This window comes from the organism of the source record quoted next, unplaced genomic scaffold (assembly GCF_019419815.1).
Source record: "Pyrus x bretschneideri cultivar Hongxiangsu unplaced genomic scaffold, Pyrus_bretschneideri_v1 Contig21, whole genome shotgun sequence".
In the NCBI taxonomy this organism is placed as follows: Eukaryota; Viridiplantae; Streptophyta; class Magnoliopsida; order Rosales; family Rosaceae; genus Pyrus; species Pyrus x bretschneideri.
This window is the reverse complement of record NW_025999513.1, coordinates 5,275,087-5,292,892: the sequence shown is the minus strand read 5'-3', so window position 1 is coordinate 5,292,892 and position 17,806 is coordinate 5,275,087. Positions and strand designations below refer to the sequence as shown.

Sequence of the window (17,806 nt, the reverse complement as noted above, 5' to 3'; positions counted from 1 at the left end):
AGTGTGTGTGATACACATATAGAAAATATGAATCATGCCGCTTGAGTTTGAGCCATTGTTAGTTCAATATCGATATGACACTCATAAGTTTATTAGAGTACAATAAATTTGTATCACCTCAAATTTTCTGGCTTATTAGACTAACTCCAACCTTTCCCATTCTGACCCACCACCACCACCCCCCCCCCCCCCCCCCCGCCCCAAAAAAAAAAAAAATTCATTCCAACCCTTGTTCTAAAATTGGGTTAAGTGCTTAAACTCAAAAAAAAAAAAAAAAAAAAAAAAAAAAAAAAAAACTCAAGCACCAGCCAAGAAACCAACCTAGGCTAAATATCATGGCCCACTGTGCGTGTAAACGCGCTATGAAAAAAAGAAAAAGAAAGCACGCTAGTTAATGCACGAAAACCATGGCAACGTGTGAAAAAGCAAGGAAAATGGGACACTTTGAGGGGAAGTGGGGCCCAACCTGATGGGGTTGTCGGGTTTAACCAACCTAGACTAAATATCATGGCCCACTGTGCGTGTAGACGCGCTATAAAAAAAAGAAAAAGAAAGCACGCTAGTTAATGCACGAAAACCATGACAACGTTCGAAAAAGAAAGGAAAATGGGACACTTGGAGGGGAAGTGGGGCCCAACCTGATGGGGTTGTCGGCCATCAATATGCAATCCCATCTCCTTTATTTCTATTAGACGGCATATATTTCCATCTCCTTCAAATCTAACAGGAGATATTTATTTTTTAATAATCTTGGGCTAAAATTTTAGGCCAGAAGGATTGGAACAGAAAAGTTATCTCTGGGTTAAAACCTAAATTTTAAGGGTTAAAAATTTTAGGTTTTACTCCAAGGGTTGGAGATGGTCTTATAAAAATAAATTTATGTAAAAATTTAATATATTAATATAACACTCATTTATTGAAGCTACTTAAAAAAGCCTTTAAATATCTATTTATTGGCCTTAAAATTTACATGGAAATTATTTTAACTAAGTACATATCATCCGTGTTTAAAATTTATTCGATATGGTCAATATTTTCATAAAATATCTAAAAGATCAAAGACAGATATGAAAATGGGTGGTGAAGTCCAAACTTCACCTCATATTGGAAAAACTATTTAGTTTAGACTAAAAATCAACAAATATTTTTGATATTTCAGACCCATCTTTTATATATTGGAAGAACTTTTATATTTTGTACAAATCCATGTTTAACAATCCCAAGTTTGACTTTAAATTTCCCTAATATCTATAGAATGCAACTGATATCTATATAGATATTGGATATACAAATTTGTGATATACTCGATATATGCGTCGATATTTCTACCAATGTCAATATTTTAAACTTTTTTTTTAATCTTATTTTTTTGCTAAATGATATATTTTGTTAGATTAGATGTTAGATTAGCTACCAGCGGATTTTGAATCCACACTGTTATGCAAGGCTCAACACCTTTCCACCATTGTAGTAAATGGTCACTTGCAATATTTTAAACATTGAATATACTCAAATCTGAACAATCACGTAAAAAATAATATTTACAATAAGGGAGGTGCTATCCACATCCCTTTTTACTTCTCACGCATTCTTGTTAATTTTTGTCTGTGTGATCTTATTCAATTTATTAGATCCGACAACCAAAAATTATAAAAAAATACGTGAGAAATGAAAAGGAATATCACACCCCTTACAACAAACATGGCATTGTACTGCTTACGAGTTCCGAACGCTGAGGCGGCGACGGCGGCCGCCGCTCAGTTTCCAAGTCGGCATTCGGTTTTCGGCACAAAAAATGAATTCGAGCAGCTCGAGCTCCACAAATCTCGACTACTTCGATGACATGTGGAAGCTCCAATCCACCGCCACATTGCTATCCTTATCTGAAGCCAGTTGCTTTTCACTTCACACTCTTCAGTCCTTTCCTTTCTGTTATGTTTCTTTCTCGAGAGAACCTGCAAGGTAAGCAGACGATTTTTCCATCCGCAAGGCAGTGGTCAACCTGCCGATACAGGCGTCATCGCCGTTGCCGATTCCGGCATCAAATTCGTAGCCGAAGATATGCGGTGCAAAGACGGCATAGTAAGTAATCAAATTGTTGATGACTTGATATTATTCTTCCTTAATCTTCAAATGTTTGCTAAGAAAATAAAAAAGAGAAAATTAGGTTCACATCCTTCTTTTTGTTATTCCATTAATTGAAATCCTATTCATTTTCAATTTTTGATCAAAATCTTTGGATATTAATAACATCATTAATTATTTGAATAATAAAATATTTTTTATTTTTAAATATATACCTTTAGTGTTAAAAATGTTACAATTAGTATATTTATGTTAATGGCTAAAGTTTTTATCATATATTTTTATTTTTAGTTTGTACCTATTTTTAATTTGCAAATATTTTTTAATTTGTATCAATTTTCCTTTCATTTTTAATTTGTACCCATATATTAGTTTCTTTTTTTGCCCATATTTTTTAAAGTTTTATTTGTGTTTGTACCCATGTGTATATCGTCACGTGACATTTTATATTTAATCAATAATAGAAAAATTACATATGGTATATTTATGTTTTATGCCTAAACTTTGTATCATATATTTATATTTTTAATTTGTACCCACTTTTAATTTGCAACATTTTTTTTTTTTAAATTTGTAGTATTTTCTTTTTAGTTTTATTTTGTACCCATGTATTAATTTCTTTTAGCGCCTATATTTTTAAAAATTCATTTGTACTCATAATTTTTAATCTTTTATTTGTACCCTAATTTATTTATGGGGCTTTTAATTCCAGGTCTAAAAACATAGATGGTTTTTAGGAGTGAGTCTAATTACCTAATTATATGTATTTATTTTTTAATGCTCATTTTATATTTTCTAAAAATATTAAAAATCAATTAAAATGTTCTAATATTATGAATTTTCAACCCCAAAAAATATAATTAATATCTTATAACAAAAAAAATAATATATTGACATAAATCTATCTGCAAATCATTCTACCCTAACTCAAGTATCAAATATATGAATGTATATCATACCTATACATAAGATATGAAACTTAACTAAAAGGTAGAAAAAACATAAGATATCTATTGTGACATCCCGTCCCGAAAATATTGAAAACGTGCGTGTGAAATGACTACCTTGCCCCTAGTTCGTTTCGTTTACGTTTATTGGTTGTTTGAAGGTGTGTTGGCATGTGTTGGGCCACCCACACACACTCTCACCCTCACTATCTCTCTGTTCCTTTCCCTGTCTCTCTCCCTCTCTCTCCCGAGTACTCTTTCCTTCCTCTTCCTTCTGAAAACGTACGGACACACACAAACACACTCAAACCTTAGCAGATCGAGGGAACCAAGACCACCTTCGAGCTCGTGAGGCTGGAAGGAGTCCAGTCGTGTCATTTTTAGGTAAGAAAACCACCGTTTTCATGTCGTTTTCACGAAACCAGTTTGGGGTACTATTCATGCAAAAGTAATCTAGCACGTTTTTGGGATTTTGAAGCTTGTAGGTGACTTGGTGAGGTCCCAAAGAGCCTCGGAGTGCTTCGTTCGAAGAGTTTTGAAGTCGGAATCGCCTGGTTCGAAGTTGGCCGATTTTGGATTGTGTGGACAGGTAAGATCTCGTGATTTTTAGGCCTTAAAAGTGTTATATCGTTGTTCTACTAGTTCTAGGCTTCAATTTGGTGCAAGAATCGTGGAAAATGGTTGAGAAACGAGAGAGAAAATGAAGTTAGAAGATTTTTCCAGTTTCCGGCGCCGGCGACGTCGCCGGAGTCTCGCCGGAGAAGGAGACGGAATATTCCGTCAATTCTGACGGAATATTCATGACGCTGTTAACGGAATCCGTTAGAAGTAACTGAATATTCCTAACGGCGTCAGTTGACGCCGTCAGCGTGCCAGGCACGTGCCTGCGCGTGGCCGGCGCGTGGGGGCGCGTGCGGCGGTGAAATTTTTTTCTAAAAATATGGGTGTGATCCTGAGGTTGTGTAGAGCATGTTGGTATATTCAATTGTCCATTTTGAGCAATGTATGAGAAGTTATTACGAAAGGAAGGTTATGTGCTTTAAAATTAACGTTTTTATAGTATTTTCGCATATAGGTGAAACGTATCCCGAGGACGAGCGTGGTCACTCGAGGCAGGGGGGCTACGACCCTTCCACATACCAGTGAGTGGGCTTTTGGCTTTCCGTATATACCTATATACTTATATTTTCCCAGAAATTAATTTAAACGTTTATTAGTTATATGCCATGCATTATATTATTGTTACTTATGCATTATTAGTTGCATGATTGGGCGTATAAATTTATATACATATGCATATTTGGTGCTGTGGATGCACAGGTAAGTGCCAGGTAAGTGTTATTCATGTTTACATTCAGTAGCGATTCATGATGCTTAGAGAGCTCATAACCTGCACCCCCGGTGTTAGTGCTCCCGCCCAGAGTAGGGCACAGTCTTTCACGTGTTGTTCACCTCCCGCACCATACGCTCAGCTTGGATCCAAGTTAGGTGCACAGTCTTGTCGTACAGACCACTTTAGGTGGTTCCGACTCGTAGGTGACCCGCGATCATTCGCACAGCCTTCACGTGATCGTAGCACTAGAGCGTTTATATGTTTTACACCCAGGCCTGTCGTACAGACCACTTTAGGTGGTTCCGACTCGTGGGCAGGTTTAGTTATTGATTTTGAGATTTGAGCTCTAGATGCAGCCGTACAGGTCATGTTAGGTGACTCCGGTTGCCAGATTATATGTTATTGATATGATTTATACCTTAGCACTTGCATTTCATTCTGAGGTTCCGACATGGCATATTCTTGAGCTTGATTGGCATATCTATATATATACGAGCATATGTTTATTTTCTGGGAAGTATACAGGTTTTACGGCGAGGGGTTAGAATATTGTTTTTGAAATGGTTTTTAAAAAGCTTTGTTTTTGCCCACTCACGCTTTTGTTTTGCGCCCCTCCAGGTTTTAGCTAGCTAGCAAGGTTGGTGGTTTCCCAAAGGGCTTTCCCGGCATTTCTGACAGACGATCCCCAGCGTAGGTTCACCTTCGGGTGCACTGTTGTAACACTATTTTATTTGGACTGCTTTAGGCTTTCTGCTCTGAACTTGTGTCGTTTCACGCTAGCACTTGTTATTACTTCGACCTTTTGTATGCTAGTTTTTATTTATTCATACTTTTATATTACTACTTTATTAGCTTCCGCACTGTGCACTTGGCTACGTCACTTCCACGTGACGGCCAGCACGCCCTGATCTCGGTCGGGGTGTGTCATCTACAAGCAAGACACATGAATCTTACTTGATTATAAAAAAGAATCTGTCATATAGGTAGATAAATGTAATTAACCTGTGATATAGGTGTTGGAAATGTGCCCTAAAACCAATCATATGATGATACTTTACGGACATTTCAAACTAATGTAGTTTAAATGTAAAGGGCAAAGATTATTGTTTGAGCCGTCTCATATAATGTTATATGCTTAAACGATAAGTCCAAGGAATATGTGATTGGAAGAATGCGATCTAAAGAAGTTAGATTCATGAGACCATTCTTTCGTTGACACATTCTAAACGTTCCTGATCATAGGATTGTCAATTGGGCATTGACAGTCCGTTAAGATCAGTACGTGCTATGTCTTCTCTCAGGGAGAGTGACTAGTCTCGAGTCATTGGTGTGTGTGACATCAAGACAAGTACGTAGGTGCTCAATAGAGAATGAGTTCACTGAACACGATCAACGAAGAGTTCTCATATTCATGTCACATGAGAACTCATGGTTGGGATAATGCAAATTAGTCTTTTGACCTGAGGCATCACAGTTGTCTTGTGGTTAGGTCCTTAATCTTTGATTATGTCAAAGTCACTCCATCAGGAGGGTGTCCATGGCATCGTTGGGGTTAAGCCACTTAGCCATGGAGGCAAGTGAATGCGCAACAAGGGATCTCTAACCTTCAAACTGTTTGAGGGAGAATACTCTATGATATGATTAAGAATCTTTGGCCAAAGTATGAATGAGATTTAGGAATGTGTTCCAAATCACATTCAAGGTAATCATATAAGCACAAGACTCACATTGGATAGTAGACATGAATAAACTATCAAACCAAACAATGTGGTCAAGAGTATTGTATTAGAGAAAGACCGTATTGCATTTGTAATCCTAAAACTGAATAGGTTCTCCACCTCTTCTGATTAGCTTGGGTAACCATGACATGCTGCTAGGCGTCAACCATGGTTTGCGGAAGCCCTAAAAGTGTATTATCACTAAAGGAAGAATTGAAAGTAAGTTTCAATTCACAATCGATTAGAAAGAGTTTTAATCGCCCACTGCCTCGCTAAAAGGAACCTAATGGATCGTTCACCGAGTAAGGTAGAGTTTGAAGAAACAACGGAGATGAGTAAGAATAATTAAATGGTTTAATTGTTTATCTAAGGCTAGGATTAATTAATATGTTAATTAATCAAACGAATAAGTTCGTTAAAGACCTCGGGTTAGTTTTGGGCCGCAAGGCCCAATGGGATTTGAATGTCAAGCCCATTAACTCAAGTTGTATGACAACTTGAATAAACAAAGGGCTTGAAAGCCCAATAAACCCTATAGGCTTGCCATGTTAGAAGAATAGGGCTTTTGGTCCATTAGGTCACTTATTTGAAGGGACTATATAAAGGACTTTATAGCCTAAAATTTAAAAATGGTAATTTTTGGGGAAATGATGAGAACACAAGCTCTCCTTTCTCTCTAAAATTTAGGCCACCTTGGAGCGATTATCTAGCAATCAAACTCCTCCAAGGTCACTCATTTCTTCTTCATTATGCCTTGGTGATGAATCATTAGAGGTTCTCAATTTTGGGAACTTGGAGAAACCTTTTCATCCATCCAAATTCATGGATCTAAGATGCAAGGAATGAAGGCCCTCTCTTTGGGTGATTAGCCTTTGCTTATGCAAAGAGGAATCTACAAAGGTATTGATTTCTCAACTCACTTTGTTTTGAGTTGAGTCTTGGTTCACCTATCTACTAGGCTTTGAATTTCATGGGTAAATGTTTTGTTTTAAGTGCATACAAGCATGATTCCGCCTTTAATTGTTAATTGCATGCTATTGATGTTGCTTAAATGAACATGTTTTTCACAAATCTTCCTTCAAGTGGTATCAAGAGCCTAAGTCTAGTAGTTGGTGAATCCTTTTGGGTTTTGTAGTTCATAGTTTGTGATTTGAATGTTGTAATTGTTTCAAGCTTTATTCTTGCTTCTTTGAATGTAAATTTTGTTAGAAAATTTGCCATCTCAAATGTTGTAGATGTAGTTCATATGAGCATGAATTTTGGAGCTAAAATTTGGTGCTATGTTTTTTGGGGAAATTCGGCCAAATCCAAAGGGTGGATTTTTTGGGTTCTTGTTTGACTTGTTAAAAGTGTTTTAAAGTGACTTTTGGAACCCCTATGTACCCTAGTATGGTTGTATGTTATTTCCCTTAAGTTTGAGTGGTTTTGGTATGTTTTTGGGTGAAGAATGCTTATGGAGCTCTTATGGGTTTTCATGGATGTTCTTCATTGTTCTTGATATGTAACAAAAGGTTTGGTGTTTTGATTCAAAGTTTTGATTTATTTCATAAAGTTTTTGTTTTGAAATATTTCTAATGTTTAAATATATTAGATATTTGTTTTGAAAAATTAAAGAAATTTTAGTGGGTAGGTATGTAATGATTTATTCTATTACACACACCCCACTTACAAAAAACTTTGAAATTTTTTTTATTACTTTGCTTCAAAATCAGCCACCCTACTCAATTAGGGTCCTTGTGGGGCTTTTGTGCAATTATATAAAGTTTTGATACTTTTGTGTATTTGCATTTTGACCCAAAAGTTTACGTTTTTACGTAAAGGTCCAAAATCACTAAAAGGACAAATTGTTTTGCTCCTTTAATGAAGTTTTATTTTTTGTGGAAATTTTTGGGTTCTAGTTGTAATTACATGAAGTAGTGGACTTTTGTGTTTTTACAAAGTGACCCCAAAAGTTTAAGTTTTTGCAAAATAGCCCAAAAGTTGAGGTTAATTGCACTATGGCCCAAACAAGTTGAGGTCATAGCATTTTGGCCCAAATTAGGTAGAGAACAAAATTGTTTTGTCTCTTTAAATGAGAATTGGATTTTCATTTCATTTAGCTCCATTTAAATCAATTCTATGGATACAAAAACCAAATGAAAATGTTGCATTCAAGTTGAATTAGTTAAAGCGTTAATTAATTAAAGAAAGGGTGATTATGAACCTTAGCCTACGATAATTGAGCTATGTGAAAGGCCGTTTCAAATTTGTTTGAACCATGGGAATGTGTAGATTAAATTTTGGTTGTAATTTGATATGATCAATTGTTGTAAAAGAGCATAAGCTCTTCTTTACTTTAAAGTAATTTGATTTGCTTTAAAGTAATTTGATTTGATCAATTGTTGTAAAAGAGCATAAGCTCTTATTTACTTTGAAGTATTCCTTTCTTGTTTTATTCGATATGCATGAAATTGGAGTAGTTGGGTCCAACGCCCAATAAGACAACACGCCTTAATGTGATTAAACACGTAACTAAAATCAATCTCCATCCCTAGACCGAGATTCAACACTAGGCTCGTGTTGAATCGAATCAAAGGTTCATAGTCATCCTAAGGCCCTAAGGCAACTATATAGTCCATCAATGAATGCAAATCTTATGTTAGTAGTACCATATAGTCTTGCTTTAAAAACTGTTTTAAAAGCATAGTGAGAGTATTATATACTACTAAATCAATCATAAGGACCAATAGTTGTAATAGGACCAAAATGTTTTAATTAGATTAAAATGTATGTTTATATGTGATGAGACCTAAAAACCCTCAACCAAATCAATATTAAGTTGATAAGCGAGATATGCTTTGAATATCTCTTCGTGGCCTTCCACCGTGGTAGGCTCCAATCGTTTGTGACTTGTACACCGGCTTCACCCTATAATGGGGGAGTACAAAGTGCATGCTTACATTCAGGAGGAGTCTATACGCATATGATGAGGTGAGTGTAGACAACGAGTATGACCAACATGATATAATTCTGAGGTTGTGGTTGAATCTCTACATAAACTAAGCATGGTGGGAATAACTTAACTAAGTGCAATGGTGCCAACATGATATAATTCTGAGGCATTCATTCTCTAGAGGCCAAACTAGATGGGTAATTACAAGAGTTGTAAATGACTAAAGTGTTATTCTCTCATCATTATTTTTGCTAACCAAAATGATATAATTCTGAGGTGGGCTTGGTAATGGTGAGTCTCCCATACCCCGCTAAGAGTTCAACAAAACTCTCGAATTCTGATGAGGGATATGGAATTTGCCAAAAATAGTGGGTGGTGCTATTTGATTTAAAGACCCGAATCAAATGGCTTAAAATCAATCAATTTATATTCGTTATGTATTTGTTTACCAATATATTTTGCAAACGCTATCCAAAACTTGACAAAGAAAAGCCGAATGCTTTAATTTCCGGACTTAGTTCTACAATCCCATAGATTGTCTTTAATGGCTTGTAGATGTAACTAAGTAGTCTCATCCTCACAATCTTCCTATTGATAATGTATCATTGGAAGAATATGTTAGATAAGTCTAACATGAGAAGGAGAACACTTTTAAATGTCATAATTCTTCAAATACAAATTGTTGTATGAAGAAATAAGAGTTGCTTTGAACAACCCTTAATCAACACAAACTTTAGTGCTTGTCTCTTTGTTACACGAACAAGGAACTTGAGAAGTAAGCACAAGGGCATGAATACTTTATGTGCCATGATTCTTCACTTACAAATTGTTGTATGAAGAAATGAGAGTTGCCTTGAACAACTCTTGAAAGTTTGTAATTATGTTTAGAACATAATGGTTGGTTGACAAAAAAAAAAAAAAAATAGTCCATCAACGTGGACTTATGATGATTTTGAATCATTGAGTGTTGAAGTGTTAAACCACTTAACGAGACGGAAACTAGGCAAGGACTTCACCTTTGTGTCCCTATCCTAATGGTTCACTAAGTTTATTGTAAACTATATAGTGAACAATAACCGCACGCTCTCCAAATCGGTTGATGTGTATAACACATTTGAAATAAGTTTCAAGAGAAATAGTGGGAGTTTAGGGACCATGACTATTGTAATCAAAAGGGAAGTCAAATGAAGAAGGCAAAATAACTCCAAGGGAACAAACTTTCTTTATGAAAGGATGGACATTGGAAGGGGTATTTGCAAGAAATGTCTTGCAAGTGTCAAAGAACACACCTTTCGAAGGTGTTGTAAAATGTTCTTGAATAATTCAAAACAGTTGGTTCTTCTACTTGAATACATGATTCTGTATTAGCAACTATGTTTTACAATTGTTGTAAAAGTGTGCTAATAAAAAGTAGAAGATTAATGAGAGAAGAGAAAGTACTTCACATTCGGAAAGTGAATAAAATATAGATCTCTGTGAAAGCGGATTGTACTTACTTCCTCATATAAACTACCAAGGAAATTGGAAAATACTAAAGATTGTCTTTACATTCCAATTTTAAGGAACTTAAATTCGTTACTATAGTAGAGATGGATGAATGTTTTGTTTGACAAAACATTGTTCTTTATTAATGAATGATTAGATTATGGTAGTCTAATTAATTGTCTCTGTAGTAGAGATGATGTGGTAGTGTTAACTGTTTAAGAATATAACGATGCTTAAAACCCAAAAGGTTGCAAGGTAGTGACTAATCCCAACTGAGTTGTGATACCTCTAAAACATAAGTTACGAGTTAGTCATAGATGGATGCTTTGGATCGTTAGATCTGGATCCAATACCTTCTTGTTAAAATTGTATAGAGGCGAAATGTTCGAATCTTTATTCTTTTGGAAAGAAGAAAGAATCACAAAGTTGTTGAGGTTAATTCACTTAGATGTTAGTGGCACTTGTCCACAACATAATACTACTCATGTTGTATGACATTCACCGAAGATCACTCTCGGTTGGACTATAGTTTATTTTGAATAAACACAAGTCCGAATACTTTGCAAAAGGTTTCAAAGAATTCAAGAAATGTAAGTAGATGAGTAAGACGTCTAAAGTATTTACCTCCTTAGATTTGATCCAAAGAAAAAGTAACACTTTAGATTAATTTCCTTGAAAAATATCAAGGAAAGTAGCATCGTAAGATAATGAATTTCTCCATTAGGAGAAGAATGAACATAAATAAGATTTAGTTCGTTGGACATTATCAATTACCCATATATATATGATATATACTTCTAAGACATGTTAGTTGTAGAGATCCATCCATCATGGATCTTAGCAAGCTAGTGGGAGCTATAAGCGTCTTATGAGAAAAGATCAATTGTTTGATTTCTCATAAAGATGTAAATGAATCTTTTGTTTACTAGGTTTACAAAAGATTAGTGGGAGTTGATCATATTCCTAAATTTGAATATATATACATGATATATATTAATTTTGAAAATTAAAGGAATTCTTCATCGTTAAAGTTATAACTTTAAACATTCTATAATGATAGAATGTATATGGGAGACATAGTCTATATACATGGGATGGAAATCTATAATGATAGATTTCAAGATATAATTGGATTATATCAATCCCTAAAATAGACAAGAGATGCTAGGAAGTTTCTCATATGATGATAAACTTCAATTAGAATGACAATTCTAGTGAGACTAGGAAGTTGTTCTTCTCAAAGGGAATGTACCCTTTGACTCCCAAAGAAATAATGCGTAAATAGAATCCTTTATGCATACGCAGAAAGGTGATTTATGTATTTCATATTGTATGAAAACATTGATATAAGTTGTACCCAGAACGGTACAAGATGATATCAGTGCAAGCCCAGGATCAGAACCATGGCAACTGTCAAGTGAATCCTTAGGTATTTAAGAAATACTAAGGATGGATTCCTCAAGAATGAGGAAGAATTAGAGTAACGTAATGGAAGCGTAAATGTATTAGATTATGAATCTAATCCATCATACAATATCTCTTCATTACGAATGAAGTGATAATGAGATATCTCTTTATTATGACTAAAGAGATATTTGGGTGGAAACGTTAAAAGTAATGACTTTAATGTGTTCCATCATGTATGCAAAATATATTGCCATATAGAAGCTTACAACATTCTTGTTTGGATGGGAAAGTTCATTCATGAACTCTCCATTCGGTTCCAACCAGAAAGTGTATGACACTAATGGGGCGATAGCTCAAGCCAGGGAATCAAGGTCTCATCAAGGTCCGAACTCAAATGAGAGACTGAACCACATGATTGAGAATCATGTATAATGGTGACGTCGTTATTCTCATGGTTGCTTCTATGGATAACATATAGATATCCATTGTTTAGGCCTACTACTCAGCCATTTATGAAATGAATTACAGAAGAGGTATCATCACTGATGAACAAGCTGATTGGCTCTAGTGCAAGTGGGAGATTGTTGGAAATGTGCCCTAAAACCAATCATATGATGATACTTTACGGATATTTCAAACTAATGTAGTTTAAATGTAAAGGGCAAAGATTATTGTTTGAGCCGTCTCATATAAATGTTATATGCTTAAATGATAAGTCCAAGGAATATGTGATTGGAAGAATGCGATCTAAAGAAGTTAGATTCATGAGACCATTCTTTCGTTGACACATCCTAAACGTTCCTGATCATAGGATTGTCAATTGGGCATTGACAGTCCGTTAAGATCAGTACGTGCTATGTCTTCTCTCAGGGAGAGTGACTAGTCTCGAGTCATTGGTGTGTGTGACATCAAGACAAGTACGTAGGTGCTCAATAGAGAATGAGTTCACTGAACACGATTAACGAAGAGTTCTCATATTCATGTCACATGAGAATTCATGGTTGGGATAATGCAAATTAGTCTTTTGACCTGAGGCATCACAGTTGTCTTGTGGTTAGGTCCTTAATCTTTGATTATGTCAAAGTCACTCCATCAGGAGGGTGTCCATGACATCGTTGGGGTTAAGCCACTTAGCCATGGAGGCAAGTGAATGCGCAACAAGGGATCTCTAACCTTCAAACTGTTTGAGGGAGAATACTCTATGATATGATTAAGAATCTTTGGCCAAAGTATGAATGAGATTTAGGAATGTGTTCCAAATCACATTCAAGGTAATCATATAAGCACAAGACTCACATTGGATAGTAGACATGAATAAACTATCAAACCAAACAATGTGGTCAAGAGTATTGTATTAGAGAAAGACCGTATTGCATTTGTAATCCTAAAACTGAATAGGTTCTCCACCTCTTCTGATTAGCTTGGGTAACCATGACATGCTACTAGGCGTCAACCATGGTTTGCGGAAGCCCTAAAAGTGTATTATCACTAACGGGAGAATTGAAAGTAAGTTTCAATTCACAATCGATTAGAAAGAGTTTTAATCGCCCACTGCCTCGCTAAAAGGAACCTAATGGATCGTTCACCGAGTAAGGTAGAGTTTGAAGAAACAACAGAGATGAGTAAGAATAATTAAATGGTTTAATTGTTTATCTAAGGCTAGGATTAATTAATATGTTAATTAATCAAACGAATAAGTTCGTTAAAGACCTCAGGTTAGTTTTGGGCCGCAAGGCCCAATGGGATTTGAATGTCAAGCCCATTAACTCAAGTTGTATGACAACTTGAATAAACAAAGGGCTTGAAAGCCCAATAAACCCTATAGGCTTGCCATGTTAGAAGAATAGGGCTTTTGGTCCATTAGTTCACTTATTTGAAGGGACTATATAAAGGACTTTATAGCCTAAAATTTAAAAATGGTAATTTTTGGGGAAATGATGAGAACACAAGCTCTCCTTTCTCTCTAAAATTTAGGCCACCTTGGAGGGATCATCTAGCAATCAAACTCCTCCAAGGTCACTCATTTCTTCTTCATTATGCCTTGGTGATGAATCATTAGAGGTTCTCAATTTTGGGAACTTGGAGAAACCTTTTCATCCATCCAAATTCATGGATCTAAGATGCAAGGAATGAAGACCCTCTCTTTGGGTGATTAGCCTTTGCTTATGCAAAGAGGAATCTACAAAGGTATTGATTTCTCAACTCACTTTGTTTTGAGTTGAGTCTTGGTTCACCTATCTACTAGGCTTTGAATTTCATGGGTAAATGTTTTGTTTTAAGTGCATACAAGCATGATTCCGCCTTTAATTGTTAATTGCATGCTATTGATGTTGCTTAAATGAACATGTTTTTCACAAATCTTCCTTCAATAGGTTGATTATAAAAATAAAAAAATAAAATCTATAAATGGGGTTTAAAACGGGATAAAGAACAAGAAATAACAAAAATAAATAAATAATCAAAGAGATAATTAGGAAGAAATTTGATTCTTATAAGAAATCTTATCATTTAAGAGATAATTATTGATAATAAAATAATAAGATTTAAGGAATTGGACTTATTTTAATAAATTAGACTATTCCTACTATTCGCTCAAAAAATTGGACCTATATCAAGTTTCCCCTTTATTTATAATGTACCCATTCTTCTTTATTAATGTACCACTTTGTTATATGTGAAATGTACAAATTTTTTTGTAAAATGTACCAATTTTTTTAACACTATGGATACATTCTTTTGCCATTTATTATTTCTTATTTTTACATAGTTTTTATCCATTTATTCAATCAAAATGTTTGAATTTTTTTTATTGTAACCGTTTCTAATAGTATTATAATGAGGGATTTTAAATTTATAGGATTATAAATCGCATAAAATATCAAACAATTAATGTCAAAACTATAAAAATATTAATATTAATATTAATATAATGAGGTGTACAAAGTTAAGGAACCTTGATCAAACTTTGAATACTATTAAGGTTTTAATAAAAAAATGTTAAGGATTAGAAACTACATTCAAAGTATCCCAATAAAAAAATTATGTTTTTTTTTTTTTTTAGTGTTTCACGGTTTCACCCAATTTTGATTAGGTTTTCCACTACGGTTTCGTTGAGAGTTCCGGCGAGGAATTGGAGTCCGAAATTCAGAAAGGTAAAGCGGTGGTGGTGTGTGTGGATGAGTCAAGCAAAAGCTAATTACGCATATACTCGAAGAAATCGACTCATTTGATTGTTTAAGTTTATCATGTAAGTTGCTGTGCCTGTTCTTTGATTAAACAATTATTGTACAACGAACTCCAAGTTCGATTTTCGGCCAAAATACTCTGAAGCTCGTTTGCTTACTCGTTGTTTCATAATTCATATTTTGATGATTGATTGTGGAGTTGTTTTTGTGCAGGCTTCACTCGGCCGGACATTTGCTGGATGCATACATGTATGAGAAATGTGGGATTGGGTGATTTAGAGCCAGCCAAAGGCTACCATTTCCCTCCGGGGTATGATTATTTCTGCTTTATTGTTTTAAGCCTATATTAGAAGGTGTCGGCCTTAAAGTGAAAACTTATTACCATCCCGTAAGTGAATTTGAAACGATTTATTTAGACGGCCAAATCAGAGTCACACATGTAAACACGAGGATTTGAGTGTAGCCTAGGCCACCCCCACCGAATTGGCTTGGGCAGCAGCTGCCTTGTGTTGGCCTCCAAACCTCCTCCATAAAGTCTCCGGTATGTTATGTGGTCCTTGTGGAAAGGGTTGTGTCTCCCGATATAAGCCACCAAATAAATATGCTACTTAGAGCCAATTAGGTCAAAAGTGTTCCTCTGAATTGGGGACCTATTGAGTGTCAGCATATATTGCTGGAGCTTTTACCCCTAAATAGATAAAAGAACCCGCTGTGGCATAAGTGATCGCACATGCTTCAGATTGAAGCAACATATCCTTCACCAGTTTTTCTCAAATTCATATGAGTTCATTATCGGCCTTAGTATTCTGAGATGTGAACAGTTTTTTTTTTATTATTTTTTTTTTTTAAGACACGATGTTGTTGTTCGCATATCCTTCTGATTTGGTACTTATAAATTTATAATGTACTTATTTCCAGGCCATATGCGGAATATAAAAGCACAGTTCCGCAAAAAGATATAGCAAGTAAGCAAAAGGAGTTGAAGGTAGAAGTTAATGCATTAATATCGAGAGGAGGAAAAGTGAGTTGCAATATTTATCTGATATGAATTTGCATGCTTGGTATGGTATATTAGGCCATTTCTAACCGAGGGCTGGCCAGATGACTCGTTTTAGCTCTTTGGCTTTCCAAGATATTAATATTTTAATGAACAATACGGGGCCATATTTGCCTTCATCTCCAACCGAGGGGCAAAGGGCCATAAGGTTTGTTTTAGCCCTGTCACAAAAAACCGTTGTGAACACGGAAAATTCTTGAAAAACAAGAGACAAGAATACGTGTACAAAATAATATTTTTGTGTTTAATGATTTTGGGGTTACGATCTCTTTGTAATTTGATCATCTGATTCTATCTTCGTAGGGTGTAGGTTTGTGGATGAGTTGTTGATCCAAAGGGCCGTCGGGGCTTGATCTAAGGATGAACAGTTGATGAATGGATCTTCAAGGGGTGTTGGGCTTGATCTTGAAGAATGGGTGTATGAGTTTGTTGAGGTTGTTGATTCAAAGGGCCGTTGGGGCTTGATCTTAGGATGAACGGATGATGAATGAATCTTCAAGGGGCCATCGGGGCTTGATCTTGAAGGTTGATGGATGAGCGGATCTTCAAGAGCTTTTGGGCTTGATCTTGAAGAACGGTTGGATATGTGGATTTGTTGATGTTGTTGATCCAAAGGGCCGTTGGGGCTTGATCTTAGGATGAACGGATGATGAACAATGAACACTTTCTTCAAGGGCCGTCGGGGCTTGATCTTGAGTTAGTTGAAGTTCTTCAAGGGCCGTTGGGGCTTGATCTTGAAGGAGGATTTGACGAAGAACGAAGAGTGCTTTCTTGATCCTTCGGGATTTTCTTGAGAGCTTTAGAACTTTAAGGCTTCAAGGTTTTGGTGTGTGTCCTTTCCTCTTGATGGAGAAGCCTATTTATAGGTTTTGAGAGTGAATCACCACCATTCATTTTTTTGGTGAAGTGAGTGGATGTTGTAGGTGAAGTAAATGGAGTTGGTAGGTGAAGTAAGTGTGTGAGGTTGGTGAAGTAAGTGGAAGTTGTAGGTGAAATGAGTGTGTGATGTAGGTGAAATAAGTGGAAGTTGTAGGTGAAATGAGTGTGTGATGTAGGTGAAATAAATAAATGTTGTAATTTTAATACATTGGTTAACATTTATTTCACTGAAATTTCGATGTCTACAACCGTCTTCAACCGAGGGCCAAAGGGCCAAACATACTTTATTATTTTAAAACTACAACTTAAATTCAAATCCAACGGCTGAGTAACATTAGCTAGCCGTTGGATTTGAACCAAATTTTGTAAAATAGAAGTTATAGGAAAAAAAATAGAATTTAAAAAAAATATGAAACAAATTTTGTAAAATAGAAGTTATAGAAAAAAAAAATAGAAAAAACAAAGCTTTAAATTCATTAAAAAAAAAAAAAAAAGAATGCAACAGCTAGCTGACTCAGCTAGCCGTTGTATTCAAAATTTTCATACTATTCGTGTCAATTGCAAGTAATCAAAATTATTCCTGTGTAGCCATTACTATTCGTGTCGGTTATAAATCCGACAGTTTTAAGCAAAATTCTGGTCAACCCGGGGATGCTGGCTGGTTGGAAGGGGCCAGCCTTTTGGCCCTTTCAGATTTCGTGGGGCCCACGAGCCATCTGGCCTAGCCCTCGGTTGGAGACGGTTTTTGGGCTATTTTCTGCCCTCTGGCCCTCTGGAC

At 35.6% G+C, this 17,806-nt stretch overlaps 2 long non-coding RNA genes across 2 annotated transcripts; both read left to right on the top strand.

Moving 5' to 3' along the window:
* The first annotated feature begins 1,541 nt into the window (after window positions 1–1,541).
* On the top strand, window positions 1,542–16,331 carry LOC125477465. The gene is made up of 3 exons (XR_007258524.1): window positions 1,542–2,082; window positions 14,999–15,402; window positions 16,011–16,331. It is a non-coding gene; the product is annotated as an uncharacterized LOC125477465 (long non-coding RNA).
* Window positions 4,120–5,213, top strand: LOC125477466. Its single transcript, XR_007258525.1, has 2 exons — window positions 4,120–4,174; window positions 4,984–5,213. It is a non-coding gene; the product is annotated as an uncharacterized LOC125477466 (long non-coding RNA).
* Window positions 16,332–17,806: the final 1,475 nt, after the last annotated feature.